Consider the following 10737-nt stretch of genomic DNA (forward strand, 5'->3'; position numbering starts at 1 on the left):
GGACCACGAGCGCATACACAATTGAAACAACAAGTGCCCCCCAACCCTTCCCGCAGAGAGGCCACCTAGGAGTCCACCCAAGCAGCAGCAACGATGGACCTCGATCGCATGATCGCCTGCGGCAACCTCAATGCAAAGGAAATGGAAGGAAATAAAACAACAAGACCAACCGAGCCCACAACCTCTCTTAGAAATGCCCCCCAACCCTCCACGCCATGCATCGAGACCACCTAGGAGACCACCCACGCCAGCTGACGGTGGACCTCGATCACTTGACCGCCTGTGGCAACCACGATGCGAAGGCAAAGGAAGGAAGCAAATGCAAATCAAGAGGGTCGCTACATAATACAAGGACACATATCCGAACAGGAGGAGGGATCGGGCAGCCCTACACCCCACGCACCCTACGTACAGGCAACCTAGGAGATTTCCCACAGCTTTATCGACCGGACGATGAATAATTTTCCCCTACGGCCACCTCCACGCAAATGAGGGAGGTCGAAGAGTTCCACCTCGAAATCCTTCTTCCAAATAGCCCCCACCATCGATGACTATAGTAGCAAGCCTCTTCCCCATTGGACCACAAGCACATACACAATTGAAACAACAAATGCCCATAAACATTGTGACTTAAAATTTCCAACCGCAAAAGCCTGCCACGCACGCAAGATGCAAGGGAAAAGCCGACCCCTCGATCAAACATATGGGCCAACACATCTATCAAAACCTCAAAGCCAACGCAACCATGAATGATGTGCACTTTCATAAGACACCGACACCATAAACAGTCGAACAATGAAGAGGCTAGCCATCACAAGGAGCCACACCACAACAACCCATACAACTCCCAAAACTTGGAGCAGAAGGGGAATTGTTCACATATGCCTCCAAGGACATGCATGGCCAACATTACCTCTCATGCGCTACCGAGTGGGTATGGAGAGAAGATGAAAATCGGACACCCTACAAACGACCCAAGGCCATTCTTGAGGCAAACCCGAAAAACCAACTCAATTACCAACCCACCTTTCACACGAAAAGCAAAACCCTCCACACCAAATAGGTTTCCATCTGGGACCTGCAACAACGAAGGCTCAAAGGAGCGCCGAGAAAAATTTCAACATTCTTATCGTTGGGATGGGAAAGAGGGACAGGGATGAGCATGGCCCACATTACCGCTCATGTGCTACCGAGTGGGGATGGAGTGAAGACGAAAATCAGCCACCCTTCAAATGACCCAAGGCCATCGTTCAGGCAAACCCGAAAACACAACTCGATCACCAACCCACCTTTCACACGGAAAGAAAACCTACCGCTGGTATCATCGGGAGGGGCACGAGGGGACCAGGATGAGCCAGGGAGCCACACCACAAAAGCCCATACAACTCCAAGAACTTGGAGAGCGGAAGGGGAATTGTTCACATATGCCTCCCAGGCCGAGCATGGCAAACATTACCGCTCATGCGCTACCGAGTGGGGATGGATAGAAGATGAAAATCAGCCGCCCTACAAATGACCCAAGGCCATCGTTTAGGAAAACCCAAAAACACAACTCGATCACCAACCCACCTTTCACACGGAAATAAAACATGTCGCTGGTATCATCTGGAGGGGCACGCGGGGACCAGGACGAGCCAGGGAGCCACACCACAACAGCCCATACAGCTCCAAGAACTTGGAGAGCAGAAGGGGAATTGTTCACATATGCCTCCCAGGCCGAGCCTGGCCAACATTACCGCTCATGCACTACCGAGTGGGGATGGAGAGAAGATGAAAATCGGCCGCCCTACAAACGACCCAAGGCCATCGTTTAGGCAAACCCGAAAACACAACTCGATTACCAACCCACCTTTCACACGGAAAGAAAACCTGTTGCTGGTATCATCTGGAGGGGCACACGGGGACTAGGATGAGCCAGGGAGCCACACCACAATAGCCCATACAGCTCCAAGAACTTGGAGAGCGGAAGGGGAATTGTTCACATATGCCTCCCAGGCCGAGCCTGGCCAACATTACCGCTCATTCGCTACCGCATGGGGATGGAGAGAAGATTAAAATCGGCTGCCCTACAAACGACCCAAGGCCATCGTTCAGGAAAACCCAAAAACACAACTCGATTACCAACCCACCTTTCACACAGAAATAAAACCTGTCGCTGGTATCATCTGGAGGGGCATGCGGGGACCAGGACGAGCCAGGGAGCCACACCACAACAACCCATACAGCTCCAAGAAATTGGAGAGCAGAAGGGGAATTGTTCACATATGCCTCTCAGGCCGAGCCTGGCCAACATTACCGCTCATGCGCTACCGAGTGGGGATGGAGAGAAGATGAAAATCGACCACCCTACAAACGACCTAAGGCCATCGTCAGGCAAACCCTAAAACACAACTCGATTACCAACCCACCTTTCACACGGAAAGAAAACCTGTCGCTGGTATCATCTGGAGGGGCACGCGGGGACCAGGACGAGCCATGGAGCCACACCACAACAGCCCAAACAGCTCCAAGAACTTGGAGAGCGGAAGGGGAATTGTTCACATATGCCTCCCAGGCCGAGCGTGGCCAGCATTACCGCTCATGTGCTACCGAGTGGGGATGGAGAGAAGATGAAAATCGACAACCCTACAAACGACCCAAGGCCATCGTTCAGGCACACGCGAAAACACAACTCGATTACCAACCCACCTTTCACACGGAAAGAAAACCTGTCGCTGGTATCATCTGGAGGGGAACAAGGGGGACCAGGACGAGCTAGGGAGCCACACCACAACAACCCATACAGCTCCAAGAACTTGGAGAGCGGAAGGGGAATTGTTCACATATGCCTCCCAGGCTGAGCCTGGCCAACATTACCGCTCATGCGCTACCGAGTGGGGATGGAGAGAAGATGAAAATCGGTGGCCCTACAAACGACCCAAGGCCATCGTTCAGGCAAACGCAAAAACACAACTCAATTACCAACCCACCTTTCACATGGAAAGAAAACCTGTCGCTGGTATCATCTGAAGGGGCACGCAGGGACCAAGACGAGCCAGGGAGCCACACCACAACAACCCATACAGCTCCAAGAACTTAGAGAGCAGAAGGGGTATTGTTCACATATGCCTCCCAGGCCGAGCATGGCCAACATTACCGCTCATGCGCTACCAAGTGGGGATGGAGAGAATATGAAAATCGGCCGCCCTACAAACGACCCAAGCCCATCATTCAGGCAAACCCGAAAACACAACTCAATTACCAACCCACCTTTCACACGGAAAGAAAACCTGTTGCTGGTATCATCTGGAGGGGCACGCAGGGACCAAGACGAGCCAGGGAGCCACACAACAACAGCCCATACAGCTCCAAGAACTCGGAGAGCGGAAGGGGAATTGTTCACATATGCCTCCGAGGCCGAGCCTGGCCAACATTACCGTTCATGCGCTACTGAGTGGGGATGGAGAGAAGATGAAAATCGGTGGCCTACAAATGACCCGAGGCCATCGTTCAGGCAAATGCGAAAACACAACTCAATTACCAACCCACCTTTCACACGGAAATAAAACTTGTCGCTCGGATCATCTGGAATTTAAATGGGCCCCCGCATGACCAAAACGAAGCAACAAGGGAGAGCTAGGCAAAGGAGCAACAAGAACATGCACAAAGCCAACCTCGGGTCACAACTTAGCATTTTTCATACAGGCTCGTTGGCCCATGCGCGCCCTCGCCCGAACGAATTTGCAAGGGTGCCCGCACGACCGAAACGAAGCGACAAGGGAGAGCTGGGCAAACGAGCTGCACGAACGTGCACAAAGCCAACCTCGGGTCACAACTTAGCATTTTTGATATGGGCTCATTCGCCCGGGCACGCCCTCACTCAAACGAGTTCACATGGGCGCCCTCAAACGACCCGCCTGAACTATTTTGCATGGGTGCCCGAACGACCGAAACGAAGCGACAAGAGAGAGACGGGAAAACGAGCTGCACGAACATGCACAAAGCCAACCTCGGGTCACAACTTAGCATTTTTGATATGGGCTCGTTCGCCCGGGGGCGCCCTCGCCCGAACGACCTGCCCGAACGAGTTCACACGGGCGCCATCAAACGACCCACCTGAACGACCGAAACGAAGCGACAACGGAGAGTCGGGCAAACAAGCTGCACGAACATGCACAAAGCCAACCTCGGGTCACAACTTAGCATTTTTGATATGGGTGCGACCTCGCCCGAACGACCCGCACGAAGGAGTTCACACGGGCGCCCCCAAACGACCCGCCCGAACGACCGAAAAGAAGCGACAAGGGAGAGCCGGGCAAACGAGCTGCACGAATGTGCACAAAGCCAACCTCGGGTCACAACTTAGCATTTTTTATACGGGCTCGTTCGCCCAGGCGCGCCCTCGCCTGAACAACCCGCCCGAACGAGTTCACACGGGCGCCATCAAACGACCCGCCCGAACGAATGAAATGAAGTGACAAGGGAGAGCTGGGCAAACGAGCTGCACGAACATGCACAAAGCCGACCTCGGGGCACAACTTAGCATTTTTGATACGGGCGTGCCCTCGCCCGAACGACCCGCATGAACGAGTTCACATGGGCGCCCTCAAACGACCCGCCCGAACGACCGAAACGAAGCGACAAGGGAGAGTCGGGAAAACGAGCTGCACGAACATGCACAAAGACAACCTCGGGTCACAACTTATCATTTTTGATACGGCCTCGTTCGCCCGGCCGCGCCCTCGCCGGAACGACCCGCCTGAATGAGTTCACACGGGCGCCCTCAAACGACCCACCCGAACGAGTTCACACGGGCGCCCTCAAACGACCCGCCCGAACGATTTCGCATGGGCGCCCGAACGACCGAAACGAAGCGACAAAGGAGAGCTAGGAAAACGAGCTGCATGAACGTGCACAAAGCCAATCTCGGGTCACAACTTAGCATTTTTGATATGGGCTCATTCGCCCGAGCGTGCCCTCACCCGAACGACCCACCCGAACGAGTTCACACGAGCGCCCTCAAACGATTCGCCCGAACGATTTCGCATGGGCGCCCGAACGACCGAAACAAAGCGACAAGGGAGATCCGAGCAAACAAGTTGCACGAACGTGCACAAAGCCAACCTCGGGTCACAACTTAGCATTTTTGATACGGAATCATTCGCCCGGGCGCGCCCTCGCCAGAACGACTCGCCAAACGACCCGCCCGAACGAGTTCACAAGGGCGCCCTCAAACGACCCGCCTGAACGACCCAAACAAAGCGACAAGGGAGAGCCGGGCAAACGAGCTGCACAAAAGTGCATAAAGCCAACCTCGGGTCACAATTTAGCATTTTTGATACGAGCTCGTTCAACCAGGCGCGCCCTTGCCCGAATGATCCACCCGAACGAGTTCACACAGGTGTTATAGACAATTTTGTGCCTTACAGCAACAGGCATGAATTGTCAATAATCCAAGGGATCCAAAGTCCCTAAACATGATGTTCCTACCCCTAGAGGAACAAGGTCAGCAAACCAACAGCTCTCAGATCAGTTCTCCACCTGAAAACACTCAAAAGCAAGCAATCCTGAAATCAAAGCAGGTGCTCCACTAGGCTTCTGCGCTGAAACTCAACTCCTCCATGGTGTACCTGCGTTGCAAAGCAAGTGGAACAAAGGCCACCTGCGCTGAGCGAGATGGGACAAGTGGCACACTGAGTCATTGCTCTGGAATCTTCCAAAAATGACACTTGGATCAGGGATTTCACCTTGTGATGAGTCAGAGGCTCTGTTTCTCCAAGTGGAAGCAAGGTTCTCCAAGTGGACTCAAGAACTGAAGATCAACTAAAGATTAACTGAAGAGAGAGAGGACACAAGGCAGCTACACATCAGTTGCAAGCTGACTCATCCTTTCTCAATTCATCTATATATTGAGCTCTCTCCTATGAGCTCAGGAGGCTGGAATTTTGTGCAAAGTAATGATATGCTGTTGGTTTCACTATAGAGCTATTGGGTGATTGCTTAAAGGAGGTGAAGAGGAGAAATTCTTTCTGCTGGGAGGTGTTGCTGGATTGGGGCCTTCAATGGTTGTAACCTTCTCAGAGCTTTACTTCTTCATTAATAAAAGCTATTGAGGTTCTTCTATATGCTCTTGTTTCAATGATATATTGTGATAATTGTATATTTGATTTACGCTAATCCTTGAATCAGTTATGATTGCATGTTGCTTGTAGTTTCCTTCTTTGTTATTTTGCAGGATCTCATTGTAGCTGGGCCAGCAAAAGAGCAAGGAGCTGGGAGCAAGCAGCCAAAGAGAAGAGTTTGGATTCGACATTAAGCGCAAGGCAACGGTTAGTGCATTTCCTCATTCTCTCTTGCTTTTGTAAAGAAGTAAACCTTAAGTAGTTTTCTTTACAGTTGTTGCTGAGGTACTATCACCCTTAGAGTGGGATAGGGTCATCCGAATCGGATACTTTTCCCTACAACAAACTGGCGACTCCACTGGGGATCGTATCTGTTTGATTGTTTGTAGTATTTTGTTGTTCATTTCCTGAACAAAAGAGTACCAAATCGAAAATCTTTTGACTATATTATTGTATTGTATCTTATATCTTATGAAGCGTAACCAGGGTACGATGGAATCGCTTGAACAGTTGGTCTTTGCATACCAGCATAATGGAGTTGATGTGGGTATGACTGATACGGTTGATGGACTTGACCACTATAAAGTGGTTGATTTTGACCATTTTGGATATATGGTTGTCCCGTATTCGCAAAGATTTGTTGTTCAGAACCCTGGTACACTTGTTGGAATTGTGGCTGTTGGTATTGCACTATCCACGGTTGCGACACCATGGGTTGTTGCGCTATACTAACCATTGGACCAAGATGTGGGGTAGTTGTACCCGATTGTACTTGTGTTGCCCCACCAGTAGGCGATTGTGGTTGGGTCGCAGGGTCAAGGGGCTGTTGCATGAGAACCTGAGAAATCTGAGGTTGACATACAACAGGCATCGTTTGAACTTGCGACACGGTTACAATAGCCGGTGTAGTTGGGATGTTCGTCACAGGTACACACTGTTGCATAGAATATACAACTCTTGATGGCTGGGATAGCATAGGTACCCAACTACTCGTTGCAATTCCACCATAACTTGAATAAGGTTGAGAACTCCCGTATGGGTACCCTCCCGGAGGGGGTAATGAAAGGGCATACTGCCCCCCATACGGTGGTAATCCAGAACTCAAGGCAATTGATTGTCCTGGAGGACTGGATGGCCTAATTAGATTCCCAAAAGGGTCAATTTGATGAGTCTCACCATAAGAGTTACCAGACATTACTCCGGAACAAACAGGAACAGACCAAACTGTCGAGATAGTCCCTTGGTGGACTCCTTCTAGCGATTGAGAGCTAGTTGGGACAGATGGTATGCCGGCGAACATTGTTGGATTTGCCGACGGAGCGAGTCGTAGTTCGCGGAACCTATCCTCCACAGCATGGGCCATTTTTGATCCAAGTGGCAAGTTAGTAAGTTTCAGAGGTGTATGTATTAGGCAATCAACGAATAACATCGCTGAATATAGCGCATTGATAGAACTACTCTCTGATGCCATCACACGAGGCATACGCCGACTAATTGTCAGGCTAGACTCACAGCTCGTAGTACTACAACTCAATGGTATATATTCTGTTCGTAATCCAGCTATTTATCGCATGTTCCTAAGAGTAAAGATCTTGGAAAGACGATTTGATTCAATTCAATATCAACATATTTCAAGAAATCTAAACACATTAACTGACTCATTGGCAAACTATGTGTTAGATAGACATTTGCAACATTTATAAAAAGGACACATCATAAAAAGTGTACATATGAATCATCCAAATCAACCAGAATAAGACTCGAAAATCAAAATATATATAAGCTGTTCATAAAGTTCATACATAATGTCCTGTAACCGAGACAAAAATTGGTCATATGACCTAAAAACTCAAAATGCTAGGGGGCACCCTGGCCTAGTGATGCTCCTGATAGTAAGCCACAGTCTGTGCTATCATGCGCAGAAGACGGGTCCATCGTCTAGGTACACCGATAGTATGCTGCTGCATCGGTAAAGGTAACTCGTCAATCTGTACATCTGGAAGACCACGGGTAAGGTTCTCAACCTGCCCCTGCACAGCTGTAAGGGTCTCTGTGTCGCTAAGATCACGGATAATAACTCTCCGAGCAGGATCCTCTGCCGGAGCAGCAACAGGTGGTCTCAGAAACTTACTAACTCGCCACTTGGATCAAAATGGCCCATGCTGCGGAGGATAGGTTCCGCGAACTACGACTCGCTTCGTCGGCATATCCAACACATTTTTCCATAAGGTTTGACATCTGCAACGAATGAAAAAGGGGAATCACTCAACCAGAACAAGAACTTTGGCGAAAACAAAATACAACAAAAGCATGCAGGTTACTATTTAAGCATAGTAACGCTTGAGGTACAGCCCGTTCCGGGGCTGCGCCAGTGGAATTCCGTCGTAATCTATTAACTCGTAGGCTCCTTTTGCTAACACTCTTTTAACAATATAGGGGCCCATCCATAAGGAATTGAATTTACCTACTCCTAATTTATCGGATTCTTGGTCATATAGCAAGACCAAATCACCTTCTGAGAAGACACGGGGTTTGACATTTTTGTCGAACTGAGCCTTGACTCGTTTCTTATGGGCTTCGTTAGCCAAGGCGGCATCACGACGGGTTTCATCCAATTGGATTAATTCCAAGAAATGAGCCTCTTCTTCCGAAGTTCCGGGAAGGAGATCAATTGCGAGTTTAAGCGACGAAATTTCACACTAGATCGGTAAGACTGCTTCTAGACCGTACACCAATTGGAAAGGTGTGAATCCGGTCGCGTTTCTTACCGAGGTTCGGTAGGCCCACAAGGCTGCATACAAGATTAGGTGCCATCTTCTTTTATGAACTCCGATCATCCTCTGCAACATACGCTTCAGGACCTTGTTGATTGCTTCAACTTGTCCGTTGGCTTGTGGATAATACGGAGTAGAGCTGTCGTGAGATAGCCCTAGTTTGGCAGCTAATTCAACCATCATGTGATTGCGGAAATGCGATCCATGATCTGTAACTATAGCCTGGGGTACGCCGAACCTGGCGACTACATGATTGAAAAAGAATAGGGCAGCTGTTTCACCAGTATTGTCCAATGTAGGCATCGCCTCGGCCCATTTGGTAAAATAGTCAACTGCGACTATAATATACCCATGCCCCCCGGTCGAGGTGGGGTTACATTGCATGAAACCGATGCCCCATTTGTATGAGAAGTGTCCTGTAATAAGATACAATACAATACATTATTCTTTCATACTTTTTCATGATCTAGCTGAGGCGGGCTTTCCCATGCTCAGCTTTATAAATACATTTTGGTACATAGAACAGACGATCGTCTGATGATAGACTGATAATTCTCTGCTGAAATTATCATCCTTTGAGAAGGATGATCATCTGCTGCAATGATGTACATATCAAATGTCTTTATATCCTGAATATATATCGCAGCCCGGATGGATGAAACTAGATCCGGGGTCTTCAATCTCTTCCAATCTTCACTCGATGTACAAGTCGATCCATATGAGAATTTCTTGAAGTCGAACATGGAAAGACATCGCTTGATTACCGGTCAATGATGTAAACCGTTAACAAGCGCGAGAGGAATCACCGATAAGGATGATGACCCTCAAGGTACGGCAGTACAATTTACATGGTGGGAATAAAGGACTTGGCGTCGACCACCATGCAAAATCTTCTGGTCGAAGGTCATTGATGTATACCTGTCGCCGGAAGTGAGAAACTTGCCATTGAGGCATGCAAGCTTCAAAGTACTGAAGGGGTTGTTCCTAGATCAACTCCTCGGATAATAAGTAAGAGGACGAACCTAGAAATTATACTTTATACCTGGGGGCATGCAAACCTTTTGGAGTGCAAGCACGGGACGACTATTTATTTTTTAAATTTTTAGGTCCTCCCTTTAAACCTGTAGGTCTAACCCGTTAAACTCGTAGGATTAGCCATTTCCAGCTTGCATAAAGAAAGGATGTGGGGCAAAAGTTAAAACTTGCCAAATAGGAGCATAGCTTCGTGAGATAAAGCTCCTTAAAAAATAGCTATCTCACCTGAGGCGTTTCTTGTATTATGACTGGTATAATTGAGCAGTTTTAGCAATGTTCATGCTCGTTAAAAAATAAACGCAAAATCCGAGCAAGGTTTGGTCGCATTCAAGCTCTTTAAAAAATGAACTGCCCCTTAAGGTTTAGGGGGCATATGCCTCGTCTGCATTATTATGCTGGGGGCATCACCGAGCAGTTTTAGCACATAGTTCATGCTCGTTAAAAAATAAACATAAGTTGTGAGCAATCTTCCCCTAGAGTTCAAGCTCACCCAGAAAAAATGAACCGGTAAATAACCGTGAGAAATGTAACCTTTGACTGCCATATTAAAAGCCATTGGTCGTGTTTATATGCCATCACCTCCATCCGTTCATTTGGCCAATCGTTCATCTCCATATGTTTGTTTACCCATTTTGAGGAACAGCTGCGAAGAGTGATTTCACTTAGCCATCCTTGTGACACTGCCGTGATTGGAATATTCCAACCTGTACCTGGAATCTGCTGCTATCCTTGTTCATCACTCGTTCTCAAAAGACGAGTCTTCTTTGAGCTCTTTTCACTGACTCGTAAAATATGAAAAGTTTGCTGAGTTTTGGCCTTCCAGCTCG

Source organism: Pinus tabuliformis, chromosome 2_2, assembly GCF_031772625.1.
Source record: "Pinus tabuliformis cultivar Carrire ecotype Pingquan chromosome 2_2, CPIR1, whole genome shotgun sequence".
NCBI classification, from domain to species: domain Eukaryota; kingdom Viridiplantae; phylum Streptophyta; class Pinopsida; order Pinales; family Pinaceae; genus Pinus; species Pinus tabuliformis.